At 51.4% G+C, this 16214-nt stretch overlaps 1 long non-coding RNA gene across 2 annotated transcripts; it reads left to right on the plus strand.

Annotated features, from left to right (window-relative positions):
• The first annotated feature begins 3803 nt into the window (after positions 1–3803).
• Positions 3804–15864, plus strand: LOC118609327. Of its 2 annotated transcripts, XR_004953262.1 has the most exons (4): positions 3804–4421; positions 6746–9736; positions 11666–11847; positions 13737–15864. It is a non-coding gene; the product is annotated as an uncharacterized LOC118609327 (long non-coding RNA). The 2 variants fall into 2 exon arrangements; XR_004953261.1 differs by lacking the exon at positions 13737–15864 and having other exon boundaries at positions 11666–13072.
• The last annotated feature ends 350 nt before the right edge of the window (positions 15865–16214 follow it).

The following is a 16214-nucleotide window of genomic DNA, read 5'->3' on the forward strand; positions in this document are numbered from 1 at the left end:
TCGGGACTGCCTTGGGCACTAACATAAATGCATGTGGGGGACGCACGCTCTTCACCCCTGTGTCTATCCGACATCTAAGGCTTCTCTGTTTAATAGAAAATGGTCACGAACTGTGTCGCCTCATCCCGTAAGGTAGGACACTGGCACGTGAGACGCCACCTCAAAAACGGCCCAGTGTTCGTGAATAAAGACCGTTATCGTCACCACCGCAACGGAAAGGTGAGTCGGCACCAGGCGCGGACGCGATTCTCCTCGATGCTGAAAGTCATTTGTCAAGCTGCTCTTACAGCCTAACTCTTTCCTTCGGGAGACGTTTCGGCGAAAAGGTGTTAGCTCATCTACGGGACTGATGTAATGAGGAGAAGTGAGTGCGTCCCCTCTTCCCACCATCGCCCCGGGTAACACCACGTAAGCGCGTCCCCGTGAACGACACTCACGGGGAAGGCTAAGGGTAAGCCCTCGAGAGCCGTTCTCGCATCCCAGGAACTGTCGCTGTGTCCAGAGGACGTGACGGCGAATGTCACGTGGGGTCCCGAACGGAACATCTGGTGCAAAGCTGAGCACATCTATCAACTAAGTAAACTATGGACTCTTGTTAACAACGATGCATCGATCCTGGGTCAGTGACTGTGACAAACAGCAGAGTAACCCCGACATGAACAAGGGGGGCGGCTAAACGGGGTGCTCTCCTCAGGGGGGCGTCGGGACATGGGGTGGATGCCGCCGGTCCGCCCACGGCTAATGTTCTCCTGCTGTCTGGTTCTCACGCCCCACGGCCTGTCGTGGTCATGAGCTCCACCTCTCCAACCACACCAGACGTGTGGACGGAAAAGACCGCGGTTTTCCTGCTTCGCGCTCCGGGCCGGCTCTGGGAGCGCAGCAGGTGCTCGGTGCGTATTGGCGTCGTGTATAACCCAACTCCAACGTCAAAGCTGATTTCTTAAGCAACATGGAATAGATGAACGGCTCCATCTCCATAGAACTGGCCCCAGAGAGCTGTTAACTCAGTTTGCTTTGAAGAAGAAAGAGAAGGAAAGGCAATTTCAGTATAAAAATAACGACAACCCCGGTGTGCCATTACGAAGCCGGGCAAACATTAAAGACTGTGGCTCGTTTCGGCTTCAGTGACTAGATCGCGGAGCCACACGGGGCATGAGGAGCTGCCAGGGACGCAGGCAGACAGTGACGCGGTGTGGCCACATCGTCCTCGCGCCCGAGAGGCCGGCTCAGCTGTCCCCGAACGCAGCTTCCCCGCCTCGTCTTCCGCGGGACACACCAGCCTTCCTTGTCGTAAACTCTCACTCATTCGCAGTAACTGAGTCGGATGCAAATAGCCGTAAGGAAGAGTTTCACCACGCCACTCCCAGTATCTGAAAGGAACGGAAACCCCTCCGCCGCTCACCCCGCAAGGAGAAACGAAACGTCACGTTCACGAGCGGACAGCCTGGAAAGGGCGAGGCGATGCTTCTGCGCAGGCGCCGCCCGGAGGGGAGACCCTCCCCCTCCGCGCACTGGGAGACTAGTGATTTTTTTTTTTTTTTTTTTAGCTAAGAGATTGCAACGATCGAGCCCCGATTCCCAAGCTAGACCCTCAGATGTGAGCCGGACTGCAGCGCCATGATTGACAGCTGGGTGGCCGTGCACAGGTCACACACAGCCTGCGCCTCCGTTTCCTCTTCGTGACGTGCAGATGCTGAGAGGGTCGCCCGCGACGCGCTGCGCAATGCCCAGACGCCCAAACGCACCTGCTCGGCGCGCATGCGCGCGGGAGCTTCCCCGGGGCGGTCCCGGTCGGTGCAGGCCGCTGCATCAGCTCGGCTCAGCCCCGACGAGCCTTCCGGCAGCGCCGGCCTCGGAGCGCGTCCCCCGCGCCTGCGGGCGCTGGGCCCGGACCCATCCCGTCACCAGAGTCTGCTGGGTTTTGCCATCTGTACCTGTTACATCCTCAGCCCGAGCATCCAATGACCGGCGACACGCCCTACATCGTCAGCAAGCGCTAAGGGAGCTAAAATATCATCTCCTAAACTTGACTTAACGGTGACGAATATGGACAGGTGTGCATTTTTAGGAAGACTTTCATCGAAGCGAAACAAAACAAAAAAGTGAAAAAACGCTCTCTTAATTATCCGTTTACGACCTCGACTTTTAGTGAATGGCCGGCACCTCCTGCAAACGAGGCAGCTGGTGACGGGGTGTTCCCTCACCAGCTCGCCTTCGCGGCCACCTGTCCAGGCCACTTTTCACGGCCCGTGACGGCCGGTCCCCGGACACTGTCCCCGGCTCAGGCCGTGAGCACCACCTGCTGTGTGTGCTGGCGAAATCCCCAGCCGTCCCCAGCCACGTGGCGTCTAGTTCTGACTGCGTTTTGAGCCCGACCCGAGTTTGGGGCAGGATCGTGAAGAACAGTCGATTTAAATCACTCCATTTTACCAGCTGTTCGCGTTTCTGGTAAAAAAGGGCTGGGCGAGGCGGAATACCACACTTAGGGCTAAAATAAAACGCGGAGCTCGCCTGCAGATTCGTTTGACGGGATTTCTGCTTCCATTATAAACATGGGGGATTAGGCGTTGACTGGAGAATCTGAATCACAAAGAATGACCTCTAAATAAAAGAGCTTTTAAAAACTGTAATTCGATGTCTTGGTTGAAAGATGCTAAAAATAAAATAAAAAACGAGAGGCTCCTACAGGGGAAATATTAAAATATCGCCAGCCAGCCAGCAAAAGTCTCCTTTAAAATAGCGTACCAATAGCACGGCGTTTACGTTTACTTTTTAAATCCTCGTTTCTTCTAAAAGTAAAGTTAATGCAATTCGAGAAAAAAGCTATCGGCTTCGAACGGTCCACATGCTCGCGCGTTCGGCGACCTGCTGTATACCGGCCACATTCTGCTTATTGTTCTCGACTTCCTGTGGACGCAACAGGGCGAGACTCCCAGAAACACGAGTGGCATTTTAACAAATGGTGGGCGGTGTTCATTAAGTATTACCAAATAAACAGTGGTATTTTAACTCAGCTTTTTGAAAAACTTGCTCGTTTCAGCCTTCCACTAACACGGTGACATGCTGACCTATCTTCCCTACGTTTCGTAAGGTATAAACCTCAATGTGGTGTTTATTTTATTTTTATGCATATATTTTCCATGCACATACGTAGGGCTGTCAATTGCCAACGGGAGAAAATAATTTTTCTCTTTTCTAACTCTGTCCTTAATATCCTTCCTGTATTGTGGTACATAATTCCATCCTTAAACTTTCCAAACATAATTAAAACACATCACGTGCTAATAGAGACAGTGGTTTTAGTTTATGTGTAGTTACTCATAAAATAAATTCAACCAATTTCTTGAGAGCTGCATCCGGCTTTGAGCATGAATGTCTACGCGATCAGCTCCGGTAAGGATTCTCTGGAAGACATCAGAAATTAGACTTTACCAAACAGAACTGCATGCTGGCTCAGGGTCATCATTTAGAATTTTTACCTTCTTCACTAAAGTTAAGAAGAAAATGTTTTAAGCAGGAAGAGAATTTTTTTATTCCTTAATTGAAGGGAAAGAGTGAATTCTTCTTTTCTTCTTAATCGACCATTGCCTGCAATTTACCGCTTTTGTCTTTCATAAAGAAATCCGACTACTATCTCAGTACTAACTCTTCAGTGATATTTTCCCCACTAACCATTCCCAAGAGACTTTTTAAATTATTAGCTTTTCTACAGAATAAGGAAAGCTACAAAAACCAATGCTATGATTCATGATGTTGGGAAACAGTTTACAGGAATTATGCTTTAAACTCAGGGGCGAAGCTTGTTCTCGATGACTTCCTTTCAACACGACAGCTCTTACCTCACTCTTAAACAATTTTAGCTCCTAAAAGGACGCCAAGCCCACGGCTCTCTCCTTTTCACCGTTCATTCCCAAACGTCCGCAGAGAAACACACTGGGCAAGCAGTGGACCTACAGCGAGGAGACGCGAGTTCTGCCAAGTTCCCCTCCGCGCCCTGAAAACGCCGATGTCTTCCGAGGTCAGGCGTCTCCTCCGCACCCCTGACCATCGAGCGAGGCCGGAGAGATGCACGATGGGCAGCTCCCGTGGTCGCTGCGTGTTAGGGATGCGTCTGGGCCTCGGCGCTCACAGCTATTAAGGTGACATCTCCGCCCTCTCGCTGGTGCAGAACGGGCACCTGTCCGGCTACCGAACTAACCAGGGTTTCCCGCGAAAGAGGAAGAGGCGTCACCCCATCCTTCGCGGACACGATTTTAGTCGAGAGCCGGATGCCGTGCCGCTTCGAGCCGTCCGGACGGCTCAGGCCGCGCAGCTCGGGCGCCTCCGTCCAGCTCCGTGCTGGGCGCTCTGTGGCCGTCGCCCGCTCGGCGTCGTGCTCGCGTGACCGCGTCCTCGTCCACGCCGCGTCTTCCGAGTGCCGAGTGAGTCACGAGGCGGGCCCCGGCCGTGCGGTCCGTTGCAGCGAGCGCCCCGGGGAGCCTCGGACCCCCTGCGACCCCCACCCCCGGGGATCCCCCAGCACCCCGCGCCCTCTGCCCCCGGGGATCCCCCGGCACCCCGCGCCCCCTGCCCCAGGAAGCCTCGGACCCCCCGCGACCCCGCCCCCAGGGAGCCTGGGACCCGCCACGCCCCCCGCCCCCGGGGATCCCCCGGCACCCCGCGCCCCCTGCCCCAGGAAGCCTCGGACCCCCCCCGCGGCCACGCCCCCCGCCCCCGGGGATCCCCCGGCACCCCGCACCCCCCGCCCCGAGCGAGCGGGGCACCGCGGCGCCGGGCTGCCGACTGCGGGGCCGAGGCGCCCGCGGTCCACGCGCAGCACCAGGCGCCCCCCCCCCCTGCCCCGCCCGGCGTCAGCGTCCGTCCCGCAGACGGAGCCCCGCGGCCAGCGCGACCTCGTGCGCTGTGCGCCGTCTCCGGCCCCGCAACCCGCCCAGGCAGACGAGGCGCAGCCGCAGGTCTTCAAACCTAACGATGCGTGGGAACAAATCGTCGAGGAGACGAGCTCACACACGGCCGCCAGGGTCCTGGGGAGGGGGCGGCGTGCTCGGGGGACACTGTCCCCAGCCACACCCGCCACCGGCCGGGGCCATCGGCGCTCTTGCCATCCTGGGAGAAGCAGCCCACAGACCACCCCGGCCCCTACTTCCGGAGGCAAAGCCGGGCGTCAGGGACCGAGGACACGTTTTCTTGGGGGTCGGGCACACTCGGCAGGATTAGGAAGGGGGGGCCTCGCAGCTCCGACCACACGCCGAAGCCCCCGAACCGAGGGGCTGCTCTGCACAGATGACCCGTGTGGAAAAGGTGATTTTTCCCTTTCACGTTTACCGGGAAGGGGGCGCGAGGAGACCCTGACAGGCGCCGAGCGCAGGGTCCGTGTGCCGCGCGGCTTTCCTCCGAGCCCAGCAGCAGCGGGGGTTTGAGCGGCTGCGGATTCATAGGAAGATGCCCGTGCGGGTCCCAGCTGCTTCCCACGTCTGCACGGTCAGCGGACGCAGCCGAGATCTTCAGGCTTGCTTCAGGCACCCCAAATCTCCTCCTTTCAAAACGTCTGCCTCGGCGTGGGGTGCGGGGCCCTCGGCATGACAGTCACCGTGCGGCTCAAACGACAGGAAGCCGGGATCGACTCACCTATTTCTGTGCTTTGTTTTTGCAAGCACAGCCCATAGTTCCCCTGGGATCACGACTTCTCCAAAAGTAGGGGAACAAAAAGAAACCGAAAAGGAGAACAGTGGCCTGACCTGCGCCTGAGCAGAAAGCCGCCGTCCAGCACCGTTTTCCAGACTCGGCCCGGGGGACGCGGCACCTCGGCCCGAGCTGGCGGGCGCTGGGCAGGTGCTGAGACCGGGCGCTGTCTCACCACGCAGAGGGGCCCCCCAGCGGCCGGCACAGGCCGGGGGTGTCCGCGGTCACCTATGGTGCAACCCTTTGGTTTATTTTAGCTAAAACAATTTAAAAGGAAACGTTACTCATGAAGAAGAGCCGGTCGGACTAGCTCGAGGGACATTTAAAGCCCGGTGTGACTGTGGTGTCCTGGGCCGCCTGGGGGAGCAGGTGTCAAGCCCCGCAGGTAATTTTCCCCGGCGGCTTTTATCAGCTCCCCTCACCCAGACACCGGGACAGAAGTAGCGGCGCCTCTGACCACGTCGCTCAGAGGGGCTCGCACCCTGAGGACGCTGCCTCGCTGGAGAACCCGCGGCTGGACCCCTAAAACATCCACCTCCGGCATTCGCCCACCCACTGCCAGCAACGCTGGCCACCGCAGCCCGCTGGGGACAACCACACGGCTCCGGATGTTGCCACACATCCGCTGGAGGGCGAGAGCACCCACCGGGGGAGAAACGCGGGACCAGGGAAAGGATTTTCTATGCAGACGTTTAAATAACTCCCACCCCTCCTGCCCCTCCGTCCCAAGCTACAATTCAGTGAAGGTCGTCAGGGTGTCGTTCACCTGGGGACCACCGCGCGGTGCCTAAGGTGCTATCTATCGAAAGCTCAGAAAGACGATTAAGAAAAGTTGAGCTTTTCTTCCCATTTACCCGTTTATGTTCTGAATCTTTAATGATATTGCAACGCTTTCTAAAGTTTCTTTTGATGGTTTTTACTAACCTTTTTTCATACATAACTCTTTTAAGAGCAAACACCATTAACCCTCTTCGGTTTTATCGGTTAGTTCCGAATCACCCTTAATTTTTGCTTTGAAAGGCTGAATTGTATCGGAGCCTCTGAATCATATTTCGTTTTATAGACAGGTGTCCGGGAACCTCTTTCGCTAGCCAAAGTTCGGTGATTAAGTCGTGAGACCAATGCAGCAGTTGATACTTCCACGTCCGGCAGCGACGCAAGATCACAGAGAAGTAACGCAGAAATACTTTGCATTTTTTCGCGGAGCCAGCTGCCTGCTATCCTTTGTCACCGTCTAACGCAGCAAAATCGACCAGAGTCTAAGGCTCGTGCTGTGCCTTGGCGACTCAGACGAAGGGCTGCGTGTGGCCAGGACAGGTGACCTTTGTGGAAACGGGTGCCGCCCGAGTCACCGGCCTGGACTTCGAGGCTGGACACCAGGCTGCTCCCCATCGCTCGGAGGGAGCGAGGAAGGGCAGGAATGATGTCGGCGGCACCAGCTGGGACCCTCGCCGTGGCCGTCCACGCCCCGCTGGACGCCGGCCTCGCTGTCCCCAGGGGCGGTGACATCCCTCCTGCCATTGCTCAACTGGAGTCTCCCCCGGATACTTCAGACCATAGGATTATTTAAAGATGCAGGTGCACACAAGGAAGCTTCCGGATGATATTCGCCTAAACGACACACACAAAAAAAAGAGGTACAAAGCCTTCTTCCCAATGTATGCTGAGGAATTACGCAACTTCGTTTTCTGATGAGGCGATATTAGGAAATTCTTAAACACGAATGTCATGTAAAAATACAGCCACAGTCCTTTATCTTAATTCCTCGAGTGTTAAAATCTCATGAGAGCATGAAATACGATGTACATATAACTACGGTAGGGACCTCATTCTAGAAACGCTTCGAACGACTGAGGAAGGACGTATGGTCACGTGTGACGATGTCATCTCCGGCACCAGGATGCCGTGAGGACCTCGTCGGTTGTCACGTGGCGACGGCATGAGCTCCCCACCGCTGCAGCTCCTCCAGAAGCCGGGCGCCTTCCCGGTCCTGCCACAGTCACCCCGCGCCTCTTTTGACCTTTGCCGGGAGAGAGCCCCGTTCGCTTCCGTTCCGATTCGGACCCTGTCTCCTTGCTCCTGCGACCTTCCCTCCGCAAGACCACTTTTTGCTGTAGGGAGAGGCGTTTTCCAGATTCCTTGAGAAACGCTATTTGGCAGGTCGATTTTTTGAGAACTTGCAGGTCCAGACCCGTCTTTATCACACTCATTCTTGTTTTGTGGTTGGCTAGGTATAAAATTCTAAATTGGCTCGACGTTGGAAAGGGTCCGCTCCAGGGTCACCTTGCTCACCATAGTGCTGCAGGTCTGGGTGGGTGCTCAGTGACCTGTTTCTGCCTGCGGAAACTTCTAGACTTTTCAGACCGAAATCTCAGCCCTTCCCTCCGAGCGCCTCCTTTTTACCAGACGTCGGTCACAGGCGAACGAACAAAAACGTGACATAATGAGATCGGCATTTAGATGGGACCTCGTGAAACGTGGTGCTTTGATGAGGCTGCCTTTTTTTTTTTTTTTAGTTAAATGTAAGTGTCACCAGATTCGGTGACCTCATCGCCACCAACGACAGGGACTTCAGTGCCCCTCTCACCTCAAATCCGACCTCCTCCCTCGCTGCTCGAACTCTGGGACGTTTCGTCGGCGGCGGGCTCGCCACGGTCTCGGAAGTCCTCTCATTTTGCTCCCCACGGTCCGCTCTGCCCCGGCCCCCGCAGTTTGTTCTCGGCCGGCCCTTCTTGTCCCCGGGCCCCAGATGCAGATAAGCCTTTCGTTTCTTTGCCGAATGCTTGCCCGTACTTTGTGATGCTCATGTCGTAAGGAGCCTCGTTTAATTTTAGGATATTTAGTGTCAGCATAATGAGTGCTGCCTGCAAAGTATGCGTTCGGCCATGACGTATATTACATGAGCCCCCACATTTTCGCCAACATCATCCTGAAGGTCCGGAAGAACGGCTGAGCTGAAATCCTGGAGCAGGTGCCGGCAGACTTTCCCCCACGAAGGGCTCTGCAGGACACAGCGTCTACCACTGTGGTGTGGACGTGGCCTCAGACAACACCCAGTCAGCGAGCCCTCGGTCACCGGCGGGCGGCGTGAGTTGTGTCTCGAACTGTGACCTAAGGAGAGCCATCCGCTGCACCGGAAGTTATCTCTTTGGACTAGAATTTTCTCCCTCTCACCTGCTCCCATACGGGCCTAATGAGCTCCTACTGAGATGTCATTTCTTCTGTGATGACTTTAATTCAGGGGTCTCCAACCCCAGGGCCATGGACTGGTGCGGGTCGTGGCCTGTTAGGACCCCGGGCCGCACAGCAGGAGGTGAGTGGCGGGTGACCGAAGCTCCGCCTGTGTCTGCGGCCGCCCCCAGCGCCGGCACCGCCGCCTCGGCTCCACCTTGGATCCTCAGGCGTCAGATTCTCGTGGGAGCGCCGGTCCCTGGTCCCACGGAGGTCGGCGACCTCTGCTTTGGGTCATTCCGGCATACACGATTGTACATTGAGTACCAGGCCTGGGGCACCTGTCCGCAGCCGGAATTATCTACGGCCTTTTTTACCGCCTCATTGCGTGCTTTTCCAAATCAGTCAGAGCAGTCCTGGTGCTGGGCTACGATCGCGCCTTGGTGGCGTGGCCGGCACTCGACGAATGGCTTCCGTCACCTCTTCACACTCATTCTACCGTTCCCGGCAGCACCATCATTAACACGTTTTCTAGTAAAACTCATTTTCTCTTCCACTTTCATTGGTGTGCAACCGAGCCCCCTGACGCCTTTCACCCGGACGCGGGCATGCGGGGGCAGCTGGTGAGAGCCGGTCCCCGCCGGAGACGGACGGACGGACGGTCTCTGCTTAACGCTCCGTGCCCAGCCTAGAATCAGTCTAGAACTAAGCGCCAACATTTAGTAGGATGTGACTCTTTCCAAAAACCGAGTGTTCTGTCGAAAGGAGGAAAATATTTACCTAGTTTCTATTTTGAGATGTATCAGGGGAACCCCAGGGAGCTCACCTGCACCACGAATGCTTCCAGACGCCGTGAAGACTTTGCCTTTCAGGAGCTTGGCAGGTAATATTTATTGCTCGTTTAAGTGAAGTTTCTTCCTTCTCGTTTTTAATCGTAAGTAGACAGATAGCTGTTAATTTCGTGATTGTGTCTCTCAATCTTCTTGCACAAATTTCTATTCATACTTCAAGCTGTGTTCTCAAGAGTTTTGGGGTCCTAAATATGTATTTTCCTATGACAGCTCTTTATTTCTGGTCTGGAATTGTATTTTAATTTTCAGTGTTACTTAACTTTTTATAAACATGTGTTATTTTTAAAACTAGATTATAAGCTCCATGCATAAAATATAATTATTTTATTAATGTTTCTATTCTCACACAATCTTGCATAATTCTGCCCATTACACACGTACCTTATTCTTTGCTCATCACTCTGTATTAATGTGATACAAATTAAAATTAGCAAAGCTAAATAAGTCTACACGAGCCCTGTTCCACAAATGGTTCTTGATTTCAAGTTATAAACATTCTGGTTTTAGAGTAATGTTGATACTTTGAGGAAAAATCAGTGAATGAAATATACATATAATTAATCTTCTCTGAACATCTAAACCCCGAGTATACATACTCACTTAAAACACAAGGCATTAAATTATATCTTACAAACTCCATATTCCCGCTACAGACATCTGTGTAGTAACTGAGGTTTCAATGTGAATGCCATGACCTACGACTTGCCTTCTTCAGAAAGATATTATCTCTGGTTAAAAAATCATAATGGCTATCACTTATCTTCATAATTCTTTGAGAACTAAGTGACCAAGACCGGGTATAGGAATTTTAAATAGAAATACAAAAGCAAATAGTAAGTTTCATAGGAAATTTATCCGACCTAACATGGTAGTAAATGCAGTTAAAAATAAAATAAAATCTCAGACAACAAAACAATGAAATTTGTATGAATCAACCTTTGTCCACCAGCTCCACCATATGGCTTTGCGAGAATTTACAGTTTCTACTCGAGGGGGAAAAAGAATCTTACCAAATATTTAAAAATACTCCATGATGAATTAAATATCTCGTGGCAAAAAAGGAAGTTGATTTAAAGTGATAAGAAACACTCTAATTTCATGAATAGTAAATGTGCGTCCCTTCATCTAGTTTTCAAATTTGAGAGGTATAAATTTATGAGGTGTAAGAATATAGTACTTTTCTCTGGGAAAACATATGTTAGGGAAAACTAACTTAGAATTTTAAACCTCAACTTTTCCGGAATGCTTTGCGATATTATTTTGCACTTCACGATGTTGGATCAGAGTCCGTGGGCTTTTCAATTTTATCCAACATCTATGTTACGCCATAATCCTGTATCTCCATGCAAATCCCATCATTTCAAAAATATAGGCAGATATGAAAACATATTGCCGTCCCTTTACATATCTGAGAAGCCTTTTAAAATTGAACGATTTTTCTCCTCGGTTTAACTTCCTATTTTTCTCCCATGCTCTGGTCTCTTTCCTTAAATTGGAGCACACGGCGTAATTTTAAAATAAATGCCACAAAACCATTGCCGTGATTAGTAAAATCTGACGCAAAAGGAGGGGCTTCGGGAGGGATTCGGGGGGACCCACAGGGAGGAGGGGCTGAGTCGCAAAGGGGAAAAAAGAGGCGTGAGGTTTGGTATCTTTCGGTCTCTCAGATCTGATGAAATTGGAGTGGGCCCTGCTCGACTCGGATGTCACCCCTGAACCCATGAACTGCTCCCAGGAAAGAGTTAGAGGCTCATTTGCTCCTAAACCCCCAAAAAGTCGGTTACTGGCAACTACTGTCTTCAACACCTAGGCGGCGTTGGTCTAGAGAGAGGAGGGGAGGCGGGGAGAAAGGGATCTACAAGCGTTTAGAATAATTAATATATCACTTCCAATGCCCTTGAGCCAGGTTGGTCTCTAAAATCAGCTCATTGTAAACTGTGTTATTAACTCGACCTTTGCAGCCGGCTGAATGACACGGACAAACCACAGAGCACCTGGTCACACCTCGCCCGGGGTTAGAGGACTTGCAGGAACGATGACAACTCTTTGGATCAAAAAAGGTTTCCGCAGCCTCAGCCCTGAGAGACGTTACCTGTCGCCACCGGCGTATCTGTAGGTGACTGAGGCTCGCAATGACAGTGAGGTGAGGTGGGGTCCACGGGCAGGGACGGGTCCGTCTCCGTGGGCCGTGCTGGACCTCAGAGATGCACAGCCCGCAGGTGGGCTCGTGAGCGCGTCTTAAACATCTCTTATTCCCCAAGGGCGATTGCTCGATGGCAAAACAATCACACCTCTCGCTTAGGGGAACTGGGCGTCAGCGAGCTTGAGGCCCACACCGCACAGGCCGTACACGCACCCTGCTTTTCGGTTTTACGACAACCCCGTGAAGTAAGTGTTACTGCTGTCAGCGTCCCCATAGCAACGGGACGTGGAAGAGCGGGAAAACTCAGCCCCCCACACAGGCTGCGTGTCCAGGTACGACTGGAAGCCACGGAGCCCGCCCGCGGGTGGACCTCCCGCCAGAGGCCACCACGGTCGGCACCCAGAGGCGAATGGCGCGTCCCTCGAGCGTGCTCGGACGCGTGACTCAGTTGCAAAACCCTCCGGATCGGCAGAGCAGCTCGCGAGCGCCCGCTTCGGCCGTGCCCTGCGTCGGGCGCCGACGCGGGGGTCGCCTTGGTGGGCAGCCCGGCCCCCGCTCTCCCCGCGTCCTCCTGTCTGTCTGACCAGCAGCGCCGTCGGCGAAGGCAGTGGGCAGCAGGCTACCTAGCCAGTCCAAGCCGGGCCCCAAACGCGGTCCCGGCGGAGCTGCTTCCAGGTCCTTCCTTCGTTTGCTTGTTTCGGTTTGGTTCGGTTTCAGTGTCGAGACTCACGCTTTTTCCATTATAGTGAATGACACGCCCGGAAAATCCGTTATCTGCGCGTGTGTGACGTCCCCTCCCCAGACACGGGGGGAGCCGTGGGCTTCTGCACCCCGACGGCGCCCATCTTCACGCGGGGGGCTGAGACCAGCGGGGGCCGCAGGCGTCCCGCCCGCTCATGTGGACCGTACGTGAGCCGACACCGCCGCCGCACCCCAATCTCGACACAGACATGACCCCCCTCGGGGTGAACGGGCGTCTCGTTCGGGATCGTGGGAAGCGGAGGAAAACGAGCCCTGCGGGACCGCAGAGCCGTCTGTCCTGACGTCTCTATCGGGGGCGGCTCTCCACCGACCTTCGGCCCTGGGGGTCCTAGAAGTCACTTCAGCCGGAGGCAGCATGTGGCTCGTAAACCGGTTGAGAGCTCTGAGTGTGAATGTGCGTGCATGTGTGTGCATGTGTGTGTGAATGTGTGTACATGTGTGCATTGAGTGTGTGAGTGCATGCATGTGTGTGCATGTGTGCACACGTGTGTGTGCATGCACGTGTGTGCGTGTGTGAATGTGTGTGTGCATTGAGTGTGTGAGTGTGTGCATGTGTGTTAGTGTGGGTGTGTGCGCGTGCACGTGTGTGCGTGTGAGTGTGTGAGTTCACGTGTGTGTGTGCATGCGTGCGTGTGAATGTATGTGCGTGTGCACGTGTGCATGCGGACAGGTCCTAGGTTAACACGCCTCCCCGCGGAGTCGCACTCAGGGATCTGCGCAGGCGCAGCTCGTCCTCGCCAAGGCTCTGGTCCTTCTGTGTGGAAGCGACGAAGCCTCGGCTCACCCGGGCGGGAATTGCCACCGCGGCCATTCCCCTGCAGGGGTCGGCTCAGCGGTTTTCGGACATCGCCACTTCCATGCAATTCTTCGTCTACTCCGATGGCATCATTCTGTCACCAACATTTTGATCTTTACGGCTCCTCTAAGTTACGCTCGCGAAGAAGCGCTTCGCGGCAGAAGCGCCTTGCTTTCCAGCTTAAAACGTAACTTGCTTCACCTCACATTTTCATTTCAACAGAGCATTAAACCATCAGTCTTTGAAACCCATCTGAACGTGCCTGCTCTACCCCATCACGATGCGTATGTTCGAGAAGTGTAAACATAATAACAGTTATTTGTTATAACAGGAGGCGCCCTGCAGATCTCAGAGGGAGGTCATGGGTCACCCATCCCGAGGCGGACATCCACTCTCGTCCGGAGAGGCTCATGAGGGCGTCTGCCTGGAGGAACACGTACTCCTGTCCAGGCGCTCCAACCTGTCACCTGTCCGACTCGCTGCCTCCAGGAAGCCCTCCTCGCCCACCCAGGCCTTCGTTCTGCTCGGGGTGTTATCTTCTCTGAGAATCACAGCCGAGCGAGGTTGAGATGATCCTGTACCTTAGTCGGCCAGTACTTGATATGTCATGGTACGCAGGCATTAAGTCACCATTCCCCCGAGGATGCGTTTTGAAGTTTTTGCCCTGATGTGTTAAACAGCACTGTGTTTTCACTTAAGGGGAATCTAGCGTCATTCTCTTGTGAATCTTACAGAAAATGAGTGGTTAATATCTTGAGACAACAGGTTCTCATTGAGGGACATAGAAGTATGAAGAATAGAAAACTAGGAAAAATGTGTATATGTGTGTGTACACAGACACACGAGAAATAGGAAAAAAAGCGGGTGAAATAAAACATCGAAAGCTATAAATTTCAAATAGGAGACTAAAATAGTATACTAAATATTGTCGAAACCATTAAAAGTAAGGTTTTGGGAAGTTCCCACACACACATTTGTAAATAATCATTATCGTGTTATTTAAGGAAAACTGTTGAGTTGAAGAAAGCGGATTATACTGCATTTCAAATTTTAATATTTAATTGCTAAAATTTTTGAGCCTCAGGAATAATCGATAACAAAGGCAATCAGTGCTCTTTTCATGAAAATAATACAATTTTGAGCAGAATTCACCTAAGCCTGTAGGCATAGAGATGCATATCGAGGGTCTACACACTCTTCGGTCTTAGTTACTGCCAACCCTCCCCGGGCTTGGGGCAATGTTATTCACGCCGCTGGCTTCTTTCGCACTCTCAGGATGAATCTACATAGAGGAAAGCCGACTTCCACATTCTGTGAATTTCATCAAAGCTAAATATGTACACTTAGCCTCACCTAGTTTTTGTAAATTAGAATGAATTTGTAAAAAAAAAAAAAAATTGGAAATAAAATGGTTAAATAATAAAATCAGCACATTGGCATCTAGAGAACACGATGATTAGATTTTGAAATAATAATTTCATAATTTTCTCTATGTATTTAACTCATATCCACGTAAGTATATAGGTAGTTGGTGATATATTTATCAACCATTAAGTGAATAATGATAGAAAACTTATCTGATAACACACCAGTTATCTGTACAATTATCAAAAATGCATAAATGTCTATATATTTCTGTCATTTATATAAGTTCGCTACATATATGTAAAATGTACACGTTTTATCTGAGCACTTCGCATATTATGTCATGCGCATTTTCCCGATCAGACACTTTGAAACATCGTTCTTAACAGTTCCATAATGTATCGTCTTTTGAATACAGTATGAAACACTCGTCCGCCCCTTTGAACCATCGGTATGCTTCCGAAAGGTTCTGCTGTTATTTGGCCGTTTTTGAGCTTGGCTCTAGACCAAATCTCTGATCGTGACCTTCGAGTCTGAGATACGGAATTGTTGGGCTTGACATTTAAAACATTTAAAAGCCTTTGGAACACACTGCCACAGTGTTTCTAGAAAGGTTCTATCAAATGATCGACCACAGTAACTAACCCCAGCTCCTTCTGACTGCGTGTTGTCATATTTTGATTTCCTTATTTACGGTTGGCAGCTCGTGCATGTAATTTATTACAACTCTATCACACACTTTATGTTATTTACTTGCCATTTATTTCTTTGTTATTTATTTGTATAAAATTGGTTAATTGGCCTTAGTTTCTTTTTATTAGTGCTTTCGTTTAGTTTTTTGCTTGTGCAGCCCGCGCTCACAGAGTGGGAGACTCAATACTGTTAAACCCTCCTGTTAACCAATGCCATCAATACGTTCGAAGCGATCCCTATCAAAATTCCAGCGGCAGGAAATTTGACTTCGGGCGGTGAACATGCAATGCAATATGCATATGACGTATTACTGAATTGTTCACTGAGGACGTCTATAATTTTATCAACTAATGTCACCCCAATTAATTTGATTACAAATGCAAATAAATTAGATTCACCAAAAAATAAATTAATAAATTAAAATAAAATATGTTTTAAAAAAATTACAATGGCATTTTTCACAGAAATAGAAAAAAATAATTTTAAAATTTGTATGGAGACGCAAGTGCCCCAAATAGCCAAAGAAATTCTGAAAAAGAAGAAAATAATGTAGAGACATAACATTCCTATTTCAAACTATATTACCCAATCATGGTAATCAAAACAGTATGTTTTTATGTATTCTATTAATTTCTTAATAAATTTTATATTTCAGCATGAAACTTCCAACACATTTTAATTTTGATAAAGTCGATACACTGAATCAACATAAAATGATTCTCATTTTGCCACTTATAGAATCGTTTGAGTT

The sequence above is a fragment of the Rousettus aegyptiacus genome, unplaced genomic scaffold, assembly GCF_014176215.1.
Source record: "Rousettus aegyptiacus isolate mRouAeg1 unplaced genomic scaffold, mRouAeg1.p scaffold_m13_p_11, whole genome shotgun sequence".
In the NCBI taxonomy this organism is placed as follows: Eukaryota; Metazoa; Chordata; class Mammalia; order Chiroptera; family Pteropodidae; genus Rousettus; species Rousettus aegyptiacus.